The following is a 23,809-nucleotide window of genomic DNA, read 5'->3' as shown; positions in this document are numbered from 1 at the left end:
AAATGAATGCGTATCAACACAAAAAACAGGTTGTTAAAGCTATCACACTACCTTCTTTTATCTTTTGTTCAACTTTTCTTCAGTAAGAAATCTAGTCCATTTAGACTCAAAGAAGTCAGAAAAGCTGGAGATGCACAGAATACAAATTGGCTTGACAGGGTGTCAAGCCTTGCAAGACACAGCAAATCTATTGCTGATCTTCCAGCGGCAGACCATGCACTGCAATACCATCTGACTTTCAGGAATCTTTCTGAAGTATTCACTTCCACCAGCTGAACAAAACATTGGCAGTTTTAATTCTTTCCCTGAGGCAGTCTCAAGAAAGTTATTTTCTTGACTCTCTGGACAAGGAGCTGTGATAGAGAACATCGTGAGAAATCTCTGTAGACACCTTAAAAACGTGCTTGCTTTTTTGTACTGGAATCACAAAGCTACTCAGTCAAGGATTTCTCACAATGACAAGGCAGGGAAAAGGCTGCAGGACACTGTCTTACAATGGCATGACTACTGTACATGTACAATGAGTCTAGACCTTACTGCCACGGCAGTAGCATGAGTGTGAGGAAAAAGAGCAGAAGAAAACACTTATGTATTTCCCTCAAGTGCTGTTGTCTAAAGAATCTCACTACCTTTACTGCTGCTTGAAAGGGGAAAGGAGTTTGCAGGAGTCAGATGTTCCTCAGGAACAGTGCTGCTTACTCAGAGTGTGTACTGCTCCAAACCAACAATACTGAACCTGAGCTTATGGATCCTGGGGGATTCCCGTCTCATCTTACAGTCTTCTGGAGTAAATAGGAAGAATATTGACGGCAAGGAATAAACCTGCATCACTGGCAGAACACCACAGGAGACATAAGTTCTACTGTCTGCATGCTCCCATGTTTTACCAAGAAAAGAGGATGGCTGGGAGTGGCCAGAGTACCAGCACAAACATATAAACTAACATACACACTTCCAGTTGTGTTAGCAAAATGTACTGAATAAAAAAATTAGTACTCTTCCCATCTTTCTTAAAACCCACTGAGTTATTTGAAATTATTATTCTGCCAATCTGTATCATTACACCAATCTGTAATTAGCTAAGAACACAGCCCAATCTAGAAATATCAGTAATCTCTCACTACCACAAAAAGTAAAGTTAATTTCAAGGACTGGTAATCCTAAACTAATGTTAGACAAAGGAATACAAAGAAATACACAAATAGGTCTCACAAATGAAAGAAAATACAGCATTGTTTTGGAAGAGAAAGAACTGCTCATCTTCAAAAGATCAGAGTTAGGCAATGGCTGGCCACATATCCAGAGCCCCTCTCAAGAGCATGTTGTGGAAGGGGGACTGAACAGTGCATGTTTTCCACTAGTAGAGTGGGTTTCCATCACGAAAGTTAAGCAATATCATTGTCATGGTTTTAGCTGGGATAGAGTTAATTTTCTTCACTCTAGCTGGTATAGTGCTGTGCTTTGAAATTAGCATGGAAAAAAAAAAAACTGTTGAGATAACACACAGATGTTTAGGCTGTTGCTGGTAGCGCTTGTACTAGTCAAGGACATGTCTAGCCTCCCATGCTCTGCCTGGTGCACAAGAAGCTGGGAGGGGAGGGGGCACAGCTAAGAGAGCAGATTCAAACTGACCAAAGGGATATTCCATATCATGTAACGTCATGCCCAGTAAGTTACCTGGGAGGGGCTGGCCGGGGGAGGGAGGGGGCAATCGCAGCTCAGGGACGGGCAGCGTCGGTCGGCGAGCGGTTGTCTCATTCGTGTTTCCGTGGTTTTTTTTCCTCTTTTCCGTTTCCCTTCCTTTTCCATTTTATTATATTAACATTATTGTCATTATTATCATAATCATTTATCATTATCATTTTATTGTAATCATTAAACTGTACTTATCTCAACCCACAAGTTCTTTTGCTCGTCCGATTCTCTTCCCCATCCCACGGGGGGGGTGAGCAAGCGGCTGCGTGGTGTTCAGTTGCCAGCTGAGGCTGAACCACGACATTGTTTTTAAAAAAAACTTCTAATCTTACAATATCCATCTTTGCTCTTATCCCAGTGTCTCTGCTTAACAGACATGTTTTACATTTTAGTATATTCTCGTGGTTATCCTAGCTTTAATCAAAATCTGCCAGCTACACCTAATAAACATTGGTCAGACTTGCCCTCATCATTTTGAAAGGACTAAACCCCTGACAGTCCCCGACTCAGACGTTATTGTAAGCATCCTTGTCCTCTAGTGGTTTCCTCCTTTGCAAAGATAGTGTCAGGTATTTGAAGAATGCAACTTGGTGCCTGATAGGATTAAAAAGACTTGAATAAGCTTGTAAATTCATTGATAACATAGACTCAGGACATCAGTGCCGAGATAAGCACTGGAGGAACTAGTTTAAATCAGCCTCTTGTGAGGTCCAAGGCCAAAGGACTGATTAACTAATTCAATGACTATACTATAGGCAAAGGAAACCCAAAGTTCAACCATCGGACAGGTGAGGAAGACCACCGAGACCACTGGAGGACCCCGGAAGACCACCGAGACCACTGGAGGACCCCGGAAGACCACCGAGACCACTGGAGGACCCCGGAAGACCACCGAGACCACTGGAGGACCCCGGAAGACCACCGAGACCACTGGAGGACCCCGGAAGACCACCGAGACCACTGGAGGACCCCGGAAGACCACCGAGACCACTGGAGGACCCCGGAAGACCACCGAGACCACTGGAGGACCCCGGAAGACCACCGAGACCACTGGAGGACCCCGGAAGACCACCGAGACCACTGGAGGACCCCGGAAGACCACCGAGACCACTGGAGGACCCCGGAAGACCACCGAGACCACTGGAGGACCCCGGAAGACCACCGAGACCACTGGAGGACCCCGGAAGACCACCAAAAAGACAACCATGCATGCAGATTAAACTTTTACATATGTTAATGAATCCTTGGGAACCTTATGACTATGTATGACTTCACAGCATATAATCTTTGGAAGTTTACCAAATCACTGGAGCACTCATGGTGGAGCAATCCCCAGTGCTGCCCAGTGCCGTAATAAAGGATGCCTGCTTAATAGTGACTTTGTTGCTATTGAGTTTTATTTTGGGAACTTTCTGGATACTCTGCTTCCTCTTACGGGGAGGTTCGGACTTTGAAGGATAGTATCCATGAATTTTTGTATCAATTTCTTTATTCAAACTTCAGAGGCAATGAGTGCCCTTATTCACACAGGAATTTTTGAAGGAGGAATCTAAATTTCCCCAGATTCACTGCGTGGAAATATCCACTGGTATTAACAACCAAATGAAAACAGAGGGAAAAAAATTGCACTAAAATTAGAGAATCCTAACTGACTTCCACCTAAGGCTTTATCTGTCACACAACTAAGGCAATGTTCAGACTGCTGAAAACCTGGCTAGCAAAATCCACCCAGCTCTGCTGCTATCAAAAGACAACACTCCTGAGTGATTCTGGACAATCAAAAGGCAGTGAATGTCCTAGAAGATTCAGAGAACCTCATGTTTCAGACATCAGTATCTACAAAGACACTATTCTCATCTTTTGCTGCCTTTCTGCAAGAACAATGCCATTTTAGATAGCAACCAGCTGGACTCCCACATGCAAAAAATAAAGTCCTGTTCCCTGTCCTAAATATTATAAGCCCAATGTCTGCAAAGACATGCAAAACACACTTGTTACCAGCACTTATTGACCGTAATGAAACTTCAAGTAACATACATCCAGTTAGAAAATAACATGCAATTAGTCTAAGCACCAGTCTCAGAACTATCAGAACTACATGATCTTACTAGACTATAATGCAGACCAGACTACAGTCAGTCTGTAGTCTAGAGAAAAAAGCATGAACTAGACAAAAACTAAAGGCTGCACTGGTCCACATAGAAATACAATATACAGAAAATAGGCATTCTCTTTGAGAAGCAGCAATCATGGGGATCCTGTGAGGAATGGGAATACTGAGGAATATCTGAAAAAAAACTCTAGCCTGTCCTGACATTCTAAGACCTGAAGGAAAAAAAGAAATGTGTTCCTGTCACCTTTGATAGAGAGCAAGAAATGAGGTCCTTCCATCATAGGAAAGGCTTTTCTGGTGTGAACCCTCTCTGAAAGCTATCAAAGTAAAATAGATAATGTATTCCCATCACTGGCCACACCATATGCTGTCCCAAACTGACAACTGACTCAGTAGCTCGGCTTAAGAAGCATATGGAGACCACAGTGGCTCAGAGGTGGTTCCTGGTGTTTTCACAGCCATGCACACACTCCACTTCCTCTTGCTATGGGAGGAAAGAAGCACCTCCATTTCCAAGTCCTCTGCACTCACATTTTCTAGCCTAAGGAAAAAAAGAAAATACTAGCTAAGTCAATACACAGTGTACATGGTATTTATTCTATCACACCCATTCTTCACCACTTCAGTGGTAAAGAACCATCAGTATTGCAAATCTCTTCATGCCTGCTGCTCTGGATTTGTCCCCTACCAGAAAAATTGAACAACCAATGAAGAAAAACAGAAAAGGTAAAGCCCTCAGTGTTTTCCCTCCTAAGGTTTCCTGAGCAGCATCCACTGAAAGGACACTACAGTGTCTACAACTTCCAACAGAGCAGCAGCTAGCAGAAGTAGAGCCTAGTCACCCCCTGCAACAAATACTCAGATTGAATTATGCACTGCATTGACTAGGAGGCTTGTGAAAAAACATTAACTAATACTTCACAAAAGAAGAGGTTTACTGCATCTGAGGAAAAAGTGAACTAGCAGGTTTTTCAGGGTTGAATATCATTACCTTCTTCAGGCAGAACTAACACAGCCTTCCTGAAGTCACACACAAGTGGAGGACAGCTGAGCAGAGTTTGAGACCAAAAAAAAAACATGACTAGAGTTTCAGTTCCCATTTGGGACCTGGTTGTATATTCATTCAAACTTCAATCCACAGCGCAGGTAGGACGCAAACAGTCTATTCCACTAAAATCAAGTTTCAGCTCACATGTAATACCACACAGCTATGACCTGTCACCAGAAACAGCATTCCTGCTCCCCTACTCCTTAACCACATAATATTGCTACTTCCCTTCAATCAGACTAACAATCCATCAGCTGCAGAGGAGTTGGTTCAGTGAGCTGACCCAAGAGCAAACTAAACCCTCTGAAACAAAACAGTGAGTTTAATAAGCTTATCCAGTGGAAAACTAACTGACTATACAACTGCTGAATCTGACATGAGGAACAGGGATCAAGTTCACACGGAAAACGGGAATGAACTTGCATTTCAGCAGCCATGCACCATTATAACATAGGTAAAACATGAGGTTTCACATTCTATTTTGCTGGGATCCAGTATAGCAAGACTTGATTCTGGTCAGGCCCTCTGCATGCAACAACAACAAACAAAAAAATCTTATAGGTATTAAAATAAAAAAAAAACCTCCCAAGAAGGGACTCTGCCAGCAAAGTGATCTTGAATGTATCACTATCTTACACCATATATATTCTTTTGATCATGAATGGGAAAATAGAGACTTGTTTCATCTTTACTGAAGAACACTCCTTAATGCCCAGGCTCTTGGATACATGTCAGCATTCAGTAACTTGCAGTGAAGAACACACTTAGAAAAAATTTGAGGTACTTCTATCCAAACAAGAGGATGCTATAATCAACCAACATTAGGACAGCCTGACTAACACAGCTTATGGTAATCTTCAATACAGTCCTTCTCCCCAGCCACAGAAGTCATCTGTCTACATTCAGTTTCAGGCATTAAACTAGACTCAAACTACCCTAAAGCAATTTATCCACCAAAAGCAATCTTTAATGATTTTGTACACACAAATAAATATTGATGCTTTTGCTGGTCATCTTTGAATTTCACTTTCACAGGAATAATACAGTTAAACATCCACCCTTTTCCCGTCAAAAGCCCTGCCTTGAGAAGGCTTGCTCCCTCCTAGCTAATTAAAACTCACAGCAGTCCCTCTGAGGGGGAAAGCAGGAAATCCAGACTGGCTCGTCTGGGAAGACAAGGCTGGGTAACCTGGAAATTCTTCAGGTGACTCTCTCCACCCAAAAAAAAAAAAAAAAAAAATCACAAGGCAAAGCTTCTGCACACTGTAATAATTTGCACGGCTTTCCAGTCTATCCAAGATTAACTCAGGGGTCATCTAGAAACCCAGATGAGTTCAGGGCACAACAACACACACACTCATATATAAGTGAGGAAACAGGTGCAGAGTATGAACTCAACAAGTTATAGATGTTCGCTTCAAAGAATATATGGAAGGACATATAATCTCAGGTCACACTCTGGGTAAGCTATCAATACTACAAGGAAAAAAATATTTAAGCAGCCAAAGTATCCCAGATAAGGCTGAAGTACACCACTAAAGCTGCACAAAGCATATGACTTTCCCATATTAACTGTGACCGACTTGTCTCAAAACCGCTATTCCTCACATCGCTAGTGACAACGTCAGCACGACACTTCCAAAACAATTTAAGCGTGGGCTAAGTCAGTACATACAACACGAGCTACAAGCATACATCACGGACACTTCCGGCTTGTAGTCTGTCAATAGTACCAACCATAAGACAACAGTTAAAAAGAAAAACCAAATCTTCAGTGGGTCAGCCCCCTATAAATCATTACCATTACATTCAACAGCTAGCTGTACCCACAAGATGAGTAATTCATACCACACTAAAAAAAAAGATTTAAAAAGCTGTTAAACAACAAACAAAAAAACTTTTTTAAAAAGTTATCAGGAAAGCTAATCCACATTTCCGGATTAAACCAGTACCAGAACAAAAAAAGAGATACTGAAATGCAACAGGAACCAGGAAAAAGACAAGTATTGGGAACTGTCAGCTTTGGCCATTAAACTGTAGAAAAGCACATTTCAGCTATTGGCTCTGATGCAATGCCCCATATCTAAACAGTCCCTAAAACTAAATACTGTTTACACAGAAAAACAAACCCAGTAAGAAGATTCAAGTTGAAATCCAGGTACTCCAAGTGACAGAAATAAATAGCTAGCACAAACTGTGAGCCATGCAGCCAGACAATACCCAAAAAGGGGAACTCGCTTTGAGTGGGGTTCTTGTGAACAAGGTGGCACACAGGAAGCAGCACTCGACATCGGACTTCTCACTGCCAGATCACAAACATGCTTGGCGCTTGTGCTCTCCCTGCCCCCTCCAGCTCCTTCCTGCGTCACCAAACCGCGCTCTCCTGGAACAGCTTCCAAAGGAATTCTTTGAATAGAAACAGATACAAGGAACAGGACTAAAAATAGCCGAGCAAGAGTGGAGACTTTTCTTACATTCTCACACTGGCGGAAACACACTCAACTGCATCAAAAGTAAAGGGGCATCTAGTTAATTCCGACTAGAATTGACAACAAGGAACAAAGCAGAAAGCGCCACCATAAAAGAAAGTATTGGAAGGGAGGATTAATTCAGACTTGCAACACTCATCAGATCACATTACAACTCTCAACAAAAAGCAATGGTTACATTACAAGCCACATGATATAAAAGCGAATGCACTAAGTAATCTGTAAAGCCATACCTATAAAGTGGGGTAAAAACCTCGTGATATCAGATTTTTTTATTCTAGCTTCAGTGTTTTGGTAGCAACACCAAAAAGCTCAACTATCATTCCTGCACCTGTACAGAGCCCCCAACTCCTTGAACTAGATACTGAGGGAAGACCACCAGTACAGATCACTGCTTGTGATCCGCTCACATATTTAAAAAAGACATAGAAAACCAGCAGTCTTACTGAAGAAAACACCTCTTAAATGAAGCAAGATGTTCTAGAATATCTTTCTATAATTACCCCCAGATGAAGACATTTCTCCAGGCTCATCTTAGGCAAGAGGAGAATCCATCAAAATAAAAAGCTTTTTTTTTTTTTTTCACAGTGACATATATGACTCTGAATATAAAGTTCCAGACGAAGGAAAAGAAACAATAGTTTCTAAGGCAGTATTAAAGATTTCCTTCCTTCATAATCTTATGCTTTTACTGTGCATAAAATCTTGTTAAGACTCTCAGCCATTTGGGTCAGTTTAGCTTTCCAAAGTGAAACAGTGTAAGAAGCTGAGTCCTTTTTCAAACTTATTGTCAGGAGCTCACAGACAAGCAGCCGCAGAAACTGCACCAAGAACTGAAAGCCATAAGAGATCACTTTTATGCCTCTGCCAACTCCGGATTGCTCCTTCTATGGTCATGACTGTTGTTAGCATTTTGTCTAGCTTTAAACAAGGTGGGGTTTATTAGTTTCCTTTGATACTAATCCCCATCTTGACCTCCTTCTGTCAGAAAGCTTGGTTCTACCCCAAGCTTTCCCACTTGAACGTGAGCATTATTTTCCTCATGATAACAACTTCTCAACTTGTGTCACGTATAAATTCACTTACTCTTGTTCCATCATTCCAGAAGTTTTCAGGAAGTCAGCACCAAAATGAAACCAAACTACCCAAAGAGATGAAGGATTAACAATCTTTACAACTTCAGATATACAACACGCTAGAAAAGAGGGGATAAATCAAGAATTCACAGAGAATTCAAACCTAAAAGCAGGAATAAAGTAATCCAGGCTGTTGTTGTGTGTTTAACGTTAAAAAAGCAAAATTAAATTCATCTCCCACTTCTTCGTTAGTTTCTTAACCTTTTTGAAGAAGATACCAAAGAGACAAGCTGCTCACATATGATGTGAAATTGCCCAAAGTTTTACTGCACTTAATTCAGTATTTACTTTCTTTCCAACGTACGTCGGGGGAACCAGACACAGGCTTCTTCTGAGACTCACAGTCGCTGTTCCAGCTTCCCATCTTTACCTTTTTCTGCAAGTCTGGACTAACATAAGTGGTTTTTTGGCTGCCATGCATTTTGTATCTCCAGTAGGAGGTTCTCACTCTCCTCCACAACTTCTTTCCAAGCCAGGCTAGCTTATATCAAAATTGATGAAAAGTGTGAAGAATCTTTTTTTTAAAAAGCTCACGAAATCTGAATAAGCATATTAATGAGTTTTTCTTCAAAACCCCCTTCCTGTTGATGAACTGTTAAGAAATTCCTCTTCATGGAAATTTATTCACATATTTTCTTAAAGTTTATGTTCCCTTTTAAACATATTTTTGTATTCTGCTGGGTTATTCATTACTATGCTGTACTCACCCAACAACCCCTGATGCCACAGAGGCATGGCCAGGTTTATATACCATGCAAGTCAATATTAAAATGCCTAAGTGGAAAACCTGTTTTCTAAAACATCCCAAGAAGACATTAGTCACCTGTCTATTTCACCATCAGTCTGAAAGACCAAGCACTCCACTGCCAAAGTTACCCACATTTGAAAGAAAAGGGACTTGCACTCTTCACATCTTAAGTGTCTGAAACAGTTACCTTATTTATATTAACTGCCATCACCTCACCCTCCATATGCATGTGATTCTGAGATTACACCTGGAATACACATTTTGCCAACAGTGGCGTTCAACTCTAGCAACAGCATTGAAAGTTTACTGGTATTAGCTTTAGAGATCATACCATGCTACAAAAACTTCACTGAATAAACAGCTTGGCAAGGACAATCTTTAAAACCATTTCAGCAGATAGGCTGCAAACATCAATTTTCTCCAAGCAAACCAAAACACTGTATCCACACACAAGTCAAGCAAAGGATGAACACAAAGTATAACCAATATGAAATACTACAAGTTCTAGAAATTGCATTACAAACTTAAGTACACCTTTTTAATCACAATAATACTTTTCAGTCATTTACAGAACGTTATGTAAAAATTCTAGCACAACAGGGGACTGTTAAGCACACTTGCTGTAAAAGCCAAGATGACACTGTAAATAAACTGAGAATTGAGGCAAGTTTAAAATGCAGAACAGTGTGACATTTTATATGTTCTCAATTTAACACACAAAGACTGTTTTTCCAAGTTCAATGAGTACTCTGCCCAAAACACAGCCTTTAGAAAATTAGTGAGAACAACCTGATTCACTAGAACAAGGTGAAAATAAAAATCATAAAAGGAAAAATGCAACTTGTCATCCCACACACTTCCTCCAATAAGAGCTAAATGTCCAAGATACACAGTTAAGAAAGCAGCACTCCCCAAAGCTGTAATCAGCAGAAGGTAAACTGCTAAAAGGCTGCTGTCTCACCTTCAGGGGTTTTAAGTGGTTTCTTGAAAGCATACAAGCCTCATCTAAATAGATATTGCCCTTTTGTCCCCCCATTTTCCCACATCTAAAAGCTGAAAAATTATTCTTACTAACCCTCATGCTGTGCTCTGAAAACTCTAAGGCAGAAGGCATTAGTTTGACCTTATTTTTGATATCCCAAAAGAAACTTGCCATGAAATCTTAGTGTTTGAGATTTATTTTCAAGTAAGTTACTGTGAGATCACTATTACATCAGAAGAATTTCTTTGCAGGATCAAATGCAAGAGACTGATAGAATGGGATATAAAACAGCTCTCAATACACTGCATTTAAACATCACTAAGTATACATGCAACTGGTGAGGACAGCAGCTCTAAGACATAGAATTTTTGCTTCCACTTATTCATGAAAGTCCACTTGAAGAGTTACAAATACATCTAAGAACAACATTTTGTGCCTTTTCCAGAATTTTTGCCAGAGAAAGAAGAAAGGGAAGGAAAAAGCGTAAAGCATATTTAAATAGATTATCTCATTCCCAAAGCCAGAGACATAACTTCCCTTAAAACCATTTTAAGTTCCCAAATGTTAAATACACAATGAATAAAACACAGAAATTCCTAGAACACAAAGCACCAAGAGTAAAGCCTTCCCTATCAGAGATGATCAGTTAGACTTTAATGTATATTCTAATACACAAGCACATGTGAGAACAAAAAACTTGGCTTAACTGAATTATCAGAACTCCTACCAAATCAAAAAAAGGAATACAACAAAGAGCCCAAGGAACACAGTGACATTGAGAAGAAAAACTTTGATTAAAATTGGTAAGTAAAAAAAAAATAATAATCAACCTTATACACTAATGTAGATCACAAAAGGCTGTTACTTTACTTCAGAGGCAACTAAAGATACATAAATGTTGATCTGGAACTCACTTGTCTGTAGAGGCTTTAACATGACTGAAAAGCAAGTTGTTGTTTAAGGTTTAGAAGTGCACCGTCAATCTAAAACTCCTATACTGCAAATAAGTACTTCTTTGGCTGAACTCTTCTGGAGCTTTAGTTAGATATCCAATTGTTGTGACCACTCACACACTCACTCACACACTCACTCACACACTCACTCACACACTCACTCACACACTCACTCACACACTCACTCACACACTCACTCACACACTCACTCACACACTCACTCACACACTCACTCACACACTCACTCACACACTCACTCACACACTCACTCACACACTCACTCACACACTCACTCACACACTCACTCACACACTCACTCACACACTCACTCACACACTCACTCACACAGGTTGGAAAAGACCTTTAATATCATCAAGTCCAACTGCTAACCTATCACTGCCAAGTCTACCACTAAACCATATCCTCAAGCACCACATCTACCCTTCTTTTAAATACCTCCAGGGATGGAGACTCAACCACCTCCCTGGGCAGCCTGTTCCAATGCCTGACAACCCTTTCGGTGAAGAAGTTTTTCCTAATATCCAACATAAAAAACATGTAACAATGTTTTGGTTAACCTTTAGGTTCCTGGAGCTGTGATGTCTTGGGTTTAACTAAAACTGGAAAATATTCAAAACATGTTCTTTAAGACGAGCTTTTGGGGAGCTTTTTTTCTCTTTAATTGGTCTGAAGCTTAAAAAAATCTTAATTTGATACAGTTTTTGTAAAAGCAAATTGAGGGCATCACTCCACTTTTTTCTTTAATTAGAAATTCAGGTCATTTTAAAGATACATACATCTTCTGAAATAGAGGAGTGGAGACTGAATACCATAGGTGGGTATTTCAACAAGCTTTGATGCATCCCAGAAAGTGAAATCCTTGGAAAGCCAATTCACAACAAGCCCTGGAAGAGCTAAGCATGCCACTTCTTCCAAGATTTCAAGAAAGCAGAGCTCCACACCTCTCTAGCTATAAAGATCATACTATTATAAAATATAATAGAGTCATAATAACACAAATGTACATTTGGATAAACCTAGTTTAAAGCTTTATTTTTAGTCTCCTATGTGCTGTCTTCAGCTGAATGCTTTTAGGCTTTAGCTATAATAAAAACAGTAGAGTTCTGATATACATTTTAGCAAAATTTAGCACAGTGTTTGAGCTATGCTTATGTGACATCCTCTTACCAGGTAGAGAAGCTGAGAAGTCTGAAGTTGATTTTTCAGGAAATGTGAGAGGTGGTAACAGTCTCATTTTATACTTAGTCCTTTTGTTGGATATCTCTAAACAGAGCTAACTTTCCCCACCATTACACTGCCAGAAGAGAGAGCTTATCCCCTTTCCCTTCAACATTTCTCCCTTAAAAGAGAACATAAAGATTATCTTAAAAAAAAAAACTTTCACAGTATTTCACAGCATGTCTGTTTATATATAAACTCCTGGGGAAAAATGCAATTCGTCAATACACATGCCCATAAACACAAAACAAAAATGTGTGATAGGAATACCAGGAGAAGTAAGATGCAAAACTCACAGCTTTCCAGATTGCCTTTACATTAACAATACAGCACCAGTTTTAAAAGATTGGAATACATTCACAGTGCCTAAAATTCACGAGCAGATTTAATAGCCAAATGGGATGCAGAAAATAGAGACCCCTTCCCAAGTACTTCAACAGGGCTCATCATTCCTAGTGTTATTTCATTACCTACTTTCAGTGCCACTCATCAAAGCAGGAATTTTGTTTGTTTGTTTGCAAAGACACACCTAAGGTTCCCCAGCCTTAATGCCTTCGTTTCTGCTGCTATAAGCCAGTCTCTGGAAAATGTGAACAAACAAATCAAACTAGCAACCCATCATATCAGTGATCAAGAATACCTAACTCTTTCCCCCCTTCTTCCCCCACACCAAAGCTGTCTTGTAACTGCCCCCAAGCCACATCCTCCTCCTGCTCCTCCACGGGCAACTCATTCCATCCCTCTCCCTCTACATACTGCGTTAGGACCTGCCTGTTGAGTCAAGGAGAGAACGTACCACTAAAAGCACATGCTAACAACTGATCCTAACTTTTCTGCAACACCACAAAGCAACTGGAAGGGGAGGAAGAGTTGCATGCCAGCTTTTCAGTCAGGGTCTCTTGATAAAGGGAACCTACAGCCATAAAACAAGTTCCTGGCCACCCACCACTCCTTAGTAAAGTGCTGGTAAGGAAAACAATGCGAACTCCAGTTGCTAAACTCTCTCATTCATTCTCCCCCACATTCAGCTCTAATCGCAAACAGCTACCTGTTTTTTGGTAGGTAGAAAAAGGTCTTAGTTACCACAGTCTGACTCAAATGTTCAAAACCTGCTTGTTCTGGCCTGCAAGGTAAGTTGCGTCACTCAATATGTTTTTGTGCTCAATTTTTCCTTAGACATTAGTCAACTGGAATGGGATGGTTCTGTGGTCTCTCACCCGTTGTTTTATCTTATTTTGTAATAGGTAGGTCATTTCATAACTAGTGGAACACTTAGGATGACTTCTGTTAATCAGGTATTTTAATGGATTCGTTTATTGAGAAGAAATACAAGTTATACATTTTTGCTTCCCTTTCTCCCATGACTGAAGTACTCAAAAGCATTCCTTAGCTGTCAACAGAATCAGCAAGGGAGGTAAGTTATATAAATATTTGAGGTAGGTTTCCCAGCAGAAACTAAACCTCACTGATGTTTCATTTCAGAGGACTGTACTAACAGAGCCATCCCAGCACTTCTCAGATTCAGTATCCCTAACTACGAAGTAATTTTAACAACCTAACTTTATTTTAATCTCTGTTTGCAGTTGTGGGGGTCCTGGTGATTTGCGGGCAGAAGGCTGGATCTGCAAGAATAAGAAAAATATGCTGTGTAATTCTGCGAAGTTTTGGCTTTAGTCTCATAAAAAGGACTTTTAAAAATAATTTTGATGCACATAGTTTCATAAGATCAACTGCTCAATATGCAGAAGTACAGTAAGCATTCCGCATCACCTCTCCTAAATACTGTATGTACATTAAACCATCATTTACAATCCACACAATTCCTAGACAGAACGTACACAGGACGTGGGCAACTATCACTGTCATACAAATGTTTGACCCGTTTCTTGCCTCACAACACTGCTGAACTATAGTATTCAGTTCAGCTAGAGCTGCGACAGCCAATTACTCCTTATCTGAAAGCACCAAAACTATATGGATTTGAAATATGCATCTTGTTGCATTTTCACAGCACTTGTTCTGAACACGTACCCCACACACACCCACCTCTCCACCTATCAAGATCCACGAATTACTGTTACCACCACCCCTACACTAAATTCAGTCCTTAATCAACCTCCTTCTCAAAGGCATGTAAGAACATACGGACTTGAGTTTGCCTGAAGGACTAAAGATGTGACAATGTCAAGTAGTTTAGCCTAGAGAATATTTTTTTTTTTCCTCTGGGGGTGGGGGGCAGGGAAAGCTGTCCCCTCAATGTATATAAATACCTGAAAGGAAGGTGCACAGAAAGAGCCACTCTTTTAAGCAGTGTCCAGTGTCAGAAGCAGAGGCAACAGGGACAGAGTGGAACACAGGAGGCTCCATTTGAACATTAGGTAACACTTTTCTACTGTGATGGTGACTGAGCACTGGCAAAGGTTGCCCAGGGAGGTAGTGGACTGTGGTTGCTTGGAGTTTTTCAAAAGATGGCCAGACACAGTCCTGGGCAACCAGCTGTAGGTGGCCCTGCTAGAGCACAGGGAGACAAGATGACCTCCAGAGGTCCCTGCCAACCTCAGCCAGTCTGTGATTACATGAAGTAAAGAGGCGATGAAGTCTTATAACAGAAAAGCTGCTATCAAAACTGCCCCATAAGCTTCATTAGGGACAACTCTCAAGCTGTAGCATTTCTGCCCAATCACAAAGAAAAATCTTCAATTAAATCAGGTAGCGCAAAAGTCACTGGAACTTTAAATCGAGCAACATAGACTACTACATCAACAGAAAAATGAAAACTGGAGTACAGGCATAAAGTTGCAAGGAGTTTTGTACTTGCAGTCATAACCGTTTGAGAAGGATAATAAGCAGCTTTTCCTGAGACGCACAGAAAAGTTCCTGGGTTGTAGTGAGGTGGGTGTTGGTCTCTTCTCCCAAGTTAGTAGCAATAGGACAAGAGGAAACAGCCTAAAGCTGCGTTAGGGAAGATTTACATTGGATATTAGGAAAAATGTTTTGACTGAAAGAGTGGTCAGGCATTGGAACAGGCTGCCCAGAGAGGTGGTGGAGTCACCAGCCCTGGGAGTCTTCAAAAAACATATAGATGTGGTACTTCACGACATGGTTTAGGAGACATGGTAGTGCTGGGCTGATGGTTGGACTTGGATGGTCCTAGAGGTTTTTTCCAACCTTAACAGTTCTATGATTCTGTGGCTGCCATCCGGACATCAAGAAGCAGCAAAGAAACCCAACAGGTTGAGGACAGGTATTAGAAGCCACAAGGTTTTCTCAAACACTAAGAAAAACCCCATACTTGTGCATACTCATTCACTTGCCTTCACCAGGCTCATAACACTATTTCAACCCTTCTCTAAACAGACTTTCAGACAGCTCCCCCTTGGCACTCACCCCATGTTCAAAACATACAGAAATTCATTCAGTGGCTAATAAAATAAAGTGAAGCACGACACTGATAAGTGCAGTACTGCTCCCCCTCATTTAATCACCCAAGGTTAACATCAGTAACTTAGGTCCCTCTCACATCAGTCTCAAAATGGATCACAAGTCAGTGATCTGAAGAACGTGTGAGTGAAAGCTGAAATAAAAGTCCAGGAACAGAAGATATCTGCCCCTTGGGGTACAACCCATCAAAAGCATGGACCAGATTTTCTCAGATACAGCGTATTATGTACAGCCCAACAGCAGAGCCAGGTTTGGCACCAGGATTCCTTTCAGATTCACGTTATTGAAACTGCATCTAAGACAACATGCAAATGTGAAAATTAAGGAAGAACATAAATGAAAAATGGAAAAAGAAAATACAAGTGATAGCCTTCAAATACTGGCAAATATGGACAGTGTGGTAATATGAGATATCGGTCAAGTGTTTACCATAAGATAGCCATGATTCAGTTAACGTCAAAACCAAATAGAAAGAGGAAACAAAAACGCTTTCAGAAGCCATATGCTTCGTTCTATATTATTATGTCCACCATCCCCAAAACACTTAACAAAACAAATACAGTAGAAAAAGAAGTTACTTTACTTTGCTCAAAAGCAATCTCAATATGGTCTCTAAAGCATCAACCTACTTCCAGGAACATTATTTTAATCATAAGAAACACGACTGATGCATTCTAGATGAAACTTACGCCACACACAGTAAAACTGCAAAAAGACTTCCTCGCTCTCCAGCTAACCATTAAAAGCATTTAGAAGGATGACCATAGCTACTGATCTCAAATTTTACACCTCCAACCACAGGGCTGCCTAACAGACTAAGACAGACTTCCTCCCCTACTTCTTTAAACCAGGTTAAAAAAAGCACAACCTGATCATTCAAATCTGGAGGTTATGACAGTATCTGCGTTTTCTTCATTTAACTTTGGATTCAAATACTAAATGATTCTGTAACACAAATTATGTTGACCCTGCATCTTTTGCAGATCTGGAACAAATTGTGTTTCCTGTATGATAAAGCAAAAAACCAAAACCATAAAGTTCACCATAGGAGTACTACTTGGGGCAAACTTTAAGTGTCAAGAAAGATCAAAGCTTTCTCAGTATGGGAAACCTTTCATTGTTTTTAATGCAACATACTACACTGAGCCAGATTAAGGACTCCTCCAAGCTCATCTGTTGGCAGACTGATTTAAGAAGCTGGGGATGGAGAGGGGAAAAAAGCTTGACAAGTTAACCTCCAAAAGAAGCCATAGTATCTTGCAGCTTTCACAAAGTCAGCTGAACAAAAAAAAAAAAAAAGAGAATTTCAAGATAGAGTAGAAACAACTCCATTCAGGCAAGAGTGTAAAGCTGTTCACATAACCTATCTTACAAATTGTTTTACCAGAGAACACAAAACAATATGCTCAGCAAAACAGTTATGATGTAGTAAAAGCAAGCTGATCAAGCCATGAGACCTCAGGCATCAGACTGTATCACCTCTAAACTACCTGTCTTTAGTCAGTTTACTCTTTGCAGCATTGAGAAGTAGCAGGGGGAAAAGTGCTGAAGGTACCTCACCTGTGACAGGGACCACTGGAGCCCCAGGTGGGCAGGGAGTTCAGACAAAATGCCAGCATCGATAGCCAAAATTAAAGAGCATGGGCTTTCATGTTAGAGCACAACAGACAAACCCTTTGTGCTATTTTTTGTAAAATACGAACTGTAAGCAATTCCAAAGGAGGTACTCCACAACCTTTCATCCTGCTCTCACTTTAATGAGCACAACCTGTTCAGGTAAGTTCTATGAAAAACAGTACAAGTCCAAACCAGGTCTTCTCCGAAAAGCAAAGAGAATGCAACGGTCCTCAAGTGAAGAGAGTGTACTGGAAGAAAACTAAATTCAACAAAAAGCTCCAGCAGAACAACAACACTGAAGTGGATGCTACTTGTATTTCCTCTAGCACCTTCCATTCAATACTTTTGAAGTATACAAATACAACACAGTTTCTGTAATGTACCATTTTATAAAGGGGACAAGTACTTGGCTTCTCTTTTACCAAGGTGATACAAGGCTGTTGACAACTGAAACATAGGTCTTCAGACTCCTGCTCATGCGCGTTAACTGAATAAGAGACAAAAATAAAGATTAATAAAAGATATAAAGTTGCATTCCTACTCTTTCATGAAGAACCTATTTCAGCTGCCGGTGCTTAACAGTACTGAAATTACAAGTAAAGACTACTATTAATAATTAATATTGATAGTTTTGTAATTAACAGATTTAGCAGTCTATGATACATACATTTCTCAAGCATAATTAATCAGCATACTATTCTGCTGTGATCAGTATCACTATGGGGACACCAGCAACAAATATAAAATTAGCAAAAAATGGCATTCTACAGGGAAAGCCTGACATAAAATAGAAGTCCATGGAAGAAATATAGGACATCAAAAATCTGCTTCTAAGTTCCAAAACAGTAGCTTAAAAATTGGAAAAATTAAGACAAAAAAAATAAAAGCTTCTGGTAACAGAAAAGATTTTTTTTGTTGTTGTGTTTTCTCTTAGCTTCCTTAGATTTTAGTGGGGAGCCTGTAACTCTGAAGTCCCCCTGAGTCGTCACAACTTTTTGCAACTCAGGGCACCAGCAGCTTTTTTGAGGACTGGCTAAAACAATGCAAGTTACAGCCTAAATTTCTGAATTTCCATGCCTTTGTTTTTTATTACTATAAACACTTTTTTCAATCAATATGCTGATAAAACTGCAACTAGAACAAAGCAGGATAGAGCTTGCATGATTCCCACTCCTCCCTCCCTAAAGTTACCAAGATTCTTGAGGTTATAAACACAAAAGCTGGCTCATTTTCCAGACTCTGCATCAAAATTGGTTTACACCAGTTAATCCAGTTTCTACATGTAACCTTCCAGGAGTCCCAAAACATCATTAATGCTGCAAAGTGATTTAGCTTTTCTTGCTTTCAAGTTAACCTAGTGTAAGGTTAAAAATAAATTCTTTAAAGAAGTTAGGTCAAACCACCACAGAGAGATTGCGCCCAGGTATAAATACTGAGTCAGCCAGGTGGGAATCCAAACCCAGATTCCACTAGAGAAGATGATATAACCAAGGGAATTGCTAGAAGGGCCTGGTAAATATTAAAAAAGCAAAGCCTCAGAAGGCTGAGCCACTGCCATTTGTTGTGAAGGGCTCCGTTTCAATGGCAAGCTCTGCTCCTCCAGGCCTGCACATCCTCCCCCCTCCCTTCCCTTCACACACATCCAGCTCCAATTTCTCTACTTGAAAAAAAACAGCTGCTCTCACACCAGGACGGCCCCTCCATTTCACCAGCCACCACTGCCCCAGAGGCTATCGCCTTGATCTGCCACTGTATTATAAGCATTCAGCATCTACTCAAATTGGGATGAATAAGGACCGATTGCTGCTCGGTAGCTAGAGACTGGCTCTCACAAGCCTCCCCTTACATAGCTCCACAGCAAACCTGAAGTTTCGGTTCCACAACACTGCATGGTCCTTTGAACAGAACCAAGAGGGCTCTGCATGTCATGCTCCTGATGTTAACACATCTGTGAGAGAGAAGCTTCAAACATGCTCACCCTGAGCAGCTCCCAGGTGGCATTTAACAGCATTGCAGACATTTCGCATGTATTTTTAAAATCTACTTCACATCACAGAGTTTAGACCCTTGCCATCACACTCAAAGGTGCACTGTGTCCCTTTCCACGTGCAGTTTCTTGCAGAAGGGTTTCTACCAGTTCACCTTCCTGCTGTGATTTTTTTTCCTCAGCAACAAGAGCAAACACACAAGAGCTTTCTTTTTTTTTTGTTGTTTTTAAATGAAACTTAAGCCAGACCAATAGCAAAGCCCTGCCCTGATTTCCAATTTTCAGCAACCACACACAACTGGGGGTGAGGAAGGATTAGGTAGAGAAGGTTAACAGAAAGAACGGTTCATTCATCACCATGTCCTCACATAACCTGCTGTTGCTGCCAGATGTGACTGTCAGTGAACTCTGTAGCTGTGACTGTGACACGGCTGTCCTACCCACCCCTCCACCACCAGTGAGGAAGCATCTGGGAAGGAGATGGGGAAAAACAACATGGAAGTAAAGCCCTACACAAGGCACAGGTCAATAGTTATTCACCCACATGTTCTCTTCCTGTGCAGCCAGTCCTCCTTTGGTCCGACTCGAGATTGAGAAGGGGCCCAGAGGCACGCCCCCCTCCACCCGCCCGGCTTCTCCTCTGGGGGGGTCCAGCACCCTTCCTCACACCCTGCGCCCGCAGAGCCGGGAGACGCACAAACCCGTCAGGGCAGATCCCGCCAGCTCCAAGATGCGAAACAAGGAAAACGGGGCGCAGGACCCACACACAGAGAACAGTAGGGGCCGGAGAACTAACCCATCTCCCGCAGCATACACCGGGGGCCAGATGGGCTCCCCCTCCCGAGGCGAGCCGGGGCTGGAGCCTGCTCCGCGGCACCGACCCGCGCCCGAGGAGGGGAGGGGGAAGGGGGGCGCCAATCTAGGGCAGGGCGACGCTGGCTCCGGGCGGCCGCCGAGAAAAGTAGGGCAGAGCCGCCACCTCCCCCCGCCGCCGCCACCACAGCCCCTCGGCGGGCGGGAACGACCGGCCCTGGCGGGCAGAACCTCCCACAGGGACGGGGACACGGCAACGGGCCGTCCCGGGGCCTCGGGCCTCTGAGGGACCAACGGCCGCCCCCGGACCGCTGGGCGCGAGAGGGCTCCCCCACACCCATATTTGCGCGCGGGGTGGGCGGTGGAGGAGGGGGAGGCGCCCCCCCCACCCCGTCACCCTGCGGGCGCGCGCCAGGCCTCCCAACCCCCCCCGCGCGCGGTACCTGCCCAATGTGCTCACAAAGCAGCAACGGCGGCGCCCACCACCGTCACGTGACCGCCCCGCGTCTCGCTCCCTCCTCTTCCTCCCTCCTGCTCTTCCTCCACGCGCGCGCGCAAGGCCGCTCCCCCACGACGTGACGTGACCGCCCCGCGCTCGCGCTCGCCCCCTCACCCTCACCCCCACCCCCGCGCGCCTCGACCCCCTCACACACCGCCAGCGCGCGCCCATCCACCGGCCCTTCCGCCTACCGCGGCACCACGTGAGCAGGGGCGGTGTGGGGGAAGCCGGTCTCTTCCCCGCCGTGTGACCGGGGCTCCGCCCCGCCCTTTCCGCCGCGCGCGCCCCGGGCGGGGCGGTCCCGCCCAGCGCCCCGCTGAGGGGAGGGGAGGGGAGACGGGACGCTCCCCTCCCTGAGGGGCGGTGGCGGCGGCGGCCGCGGGGCGCCTTTTGTGTTTTTTGGGGTTTTTTTTTTTATTGCTTTAGTTCTTATTCCAAGGCAGCGTTTATTTTCCGCCCTGCTGGGTTTTGGCAGGACTGACCGGTGGTGGTTTGTGTCACAGATCAAAGCCCGTTCGCGTTCCCTGGTCACGTTCATTACCCTTGCTGCCCCAGTCCCAGACGTTCAAGTTGGGCCGACACAAGTTCTGGGCTTTGTAGAGCTCCCTTGACCCTTCTGTACTTAATGCTCTCCTGGGGCTGCATCCCAGACCTCTCTGATAGCCCAACCAGCCGGCGTGACTAGAGAAGCAAAGGCTCCTTCATCTCCTCTCTCCACAGCTGCTGACACCAATGCCTGAGCTGTCGGGAAATCGGAACCAATTCTGCACCAACATTAATTTAAGCGTTACCCTTTTGCCAGGCTGGGCACAGGGAGGCCCCCACTGTATGGGGGATAGCTGCGCCGCAGTAGGAAGGGGGCAAAAAGGGTGTGCTAGGGACTGATGGGGAAAGGCAAAAGGGTGGCACAGCCTCTGCTGTGCTGCGTGCTGCAGCACTCAGCGCGGCTTCTGGCAGCCCACACTGAACACTGGCAGGACAGGTAGCAAGAGTGGAAGGTTGCTTGACCCCCCAAGAAGTGGAGTTTCAGGTTATGAGCCAGGAAACAATAAAAAAAAATAACTTTTTTCCTTTAGGCTTTTTCCTGCTGTGCATTTTTCCCGTTCCATACAGCACCTCTGGTTGCCCAAAATGTAGCAGTTGTACCCTTCTGGCATCCCTTCTCCGTAAGGCTTGTCATTTTAAGGCAGGGCTCACTTAGCCTATGTGGAAACTGGTGCCTGCTTGGAGCTCTGCTGAGGTGGCAGGGTTGGTGAAGGCGATGGGGCAGCAGATAGTAGGCTGTTTGTTCGTGGCCTTACTGCTGTCTGCTCATCCTCTGTCCCTTGAGCCCATACTCTCCACATGAGTAGAAAGGGCATCCAATTTCATTTTATCATAAGCAATAACTGAAAATTATTCAGTGTTGTTCATGCTTCTGTCTTCTCTGCTTAGACAGAGTAGATGGATTTAAGCATTCTGTGTCCTACACTGACCTTAATATTGATTACATAGATGGGCCAGAGCTAGGACAGTTCCTACTGCTCGAAAGCAGCAAGACCTCCCTATTCCCATATTCTCACAGAACCACAGAATGGTAGGGGTTAGAAGAGATCTCCGGAGATCATCTCGTCCAACCCCCCTGCTTGAGCAGGCACACACAGAGCAGGGGCACAGGACTGCGTCCAGGCGGGTTTTGAATATCTGCAGGGAAGGGACTCCACAACCTCCCTGGGCAGCCTGTGCCCCTGCTCTGGCACCCGCACAGGAAAGAAGTTTTTCCTCATGTTTAAGTGGAACTTCCCATCTTCCAACTTGTGCCCATTGCCCCTTGTCCTATCATTGGGCACCACTGAAAAGAGTCTGGCCCCATCCTCCTGACACCCACCCTTCAGATATTTATAAGCATTGATAAGATCCCCCCTCAGTCGTCTTTTCTCCAGGCTGGACAAATCAGGTGTCTCAGCCTTTCCTCATATGAGAGATGCTCCAGGACCCTCATCATCTCAGTAGCTCTCTGCTGGACTTGCTCGAGCAGTTCCCTGTCCTTCTTAAACTGGGGAGCCCAAAACTGGACGCAGCACTCCAGATGTGGCCTCACTAGGGCAGAGTAGAGGGGCAGGATAACCTCCCTCCACTTGCTGGCCACACTCCTTTCAATGCAGCCCAAGATACCGTTGGCCTTCTTGGCCACAAGGGCACAGTGCTGGCTCAGGGTCACCTTGCTGCCCACCAGCACTTCCAGGGCCTTCTCAGCAAAGCCACTTTCCAGCAGGTCACCCCCAACCTGTCCTGGTGCCTGGGGTTGTTCCTCCCCAGGTGCAGGACCTTGTACTTGCTTTTGTTGAATTTCATGTTGTTCCCCTCGGCCCAGCTCTCCAGCCTGTCCAGGCCTCGTTAGATGGCAGCACAGCCTGCTGGTGTCTCAGCCACTCCTCCCAGTTTTGCATCATCAGCAAACTTGCTGAGGTTACACTCTGTCCCTTCGTCCAGGTCGTTATTGAATATGTTGAACAGGACTGGACCCAGAACAGACCCCTGGGGAGCACCGCTAGTTACGGGCCTTCAACCAGACTCTGACTAGTTGATCCCAACCCTCTGAGCTCCCTTGTTGAGCCAGTTCTCTGTCCACCTCACTGTCCTCTCATCTAACCCACACTTCCTAAGCTTGTCCATGAGGAAGTTATGGGAGACAGTATCAAATGCCTTGCTGAAGTCAAGGCAAACCCATCCACTGCTCTCCCTTCATCCACCCAGCCAGTCATGCCATCATAGAAGGCTGTCAGGTTTGTCAAGCATGATCAATAAGGCCCTTTAGAGTTAAATTGAAATTCAGACCAAACAGTGCACAGGTAGTGCACAGGCAGCTGTTGATATTTTAGTTTATTACTACTGTGGGGAGGGAATTCATTACAGCTCTCAACAAAGTTTCATAAGCTTTATGACAAATATGTGGCTCCATAATCTGTGCAGATTTAATCAGTATTATTAGCATTCTTTCATCATGACTGGGCATTCCTTTGCTAATCAAGATGGGTATTTGATGTGCAGCAAGCAACAACAAAGGCTG

At 43.4% G+C, this 23,809-nt stretch overlaps 1 protein-coding gene across 9 annotated transcripts in view; it reads right to left on the bottom strand.

Annotated features, from left to right (window-relative positions):
- UBAP2 (ubiquitin associated protein 2) overlaps positions 1-21,029 on the bottom strand; it is a 167,602-nt gene extending 146,573 nt beyond the window's left edge. For 3 of the 9 annotated variants that reach the window (XM_075079581.1, XM_075079582.1, XM_075079583.1), the window contains exon 1: positions 20,915-20,995. The gene's annotated coding sequence lies outside the window, so the exon portion shown is untranslated. Of the gene's footprint in view, positions 1-20,704; positions 20,825-20,914 lie in introns of those variants that run through there. The other 6 variants (XM_075079579.1, XM_075079586.1, XM_075079584.1 and 3 more) reach the window with 6 other exon arrangements.
- Between the last annotated feature and the right edge of the window lie 2,780 nt (positions 21,030-23,809).

Source organism: Phalacrocorax aristotelis, chromosome Z, assembly GCF_949628215.1.
Source record: "Phalacrocorax aristotelis chromosome Z, bGulAri2.1, whole genome shotgun sequence".
NCBI classification, from domain to species: domain Eukaryota; kingdom Metazoa; phylum Chordata; class Aves; order Suliformes; family Phalacrocoracidae; genus Phalacrocorax; species Phalacrocorax aristotelis.
The sequence above is the reverse complement of the archived record's forward strand: the minus strand, read 5'-3'. Positions and strand labels throughout refer to the sequence as shown.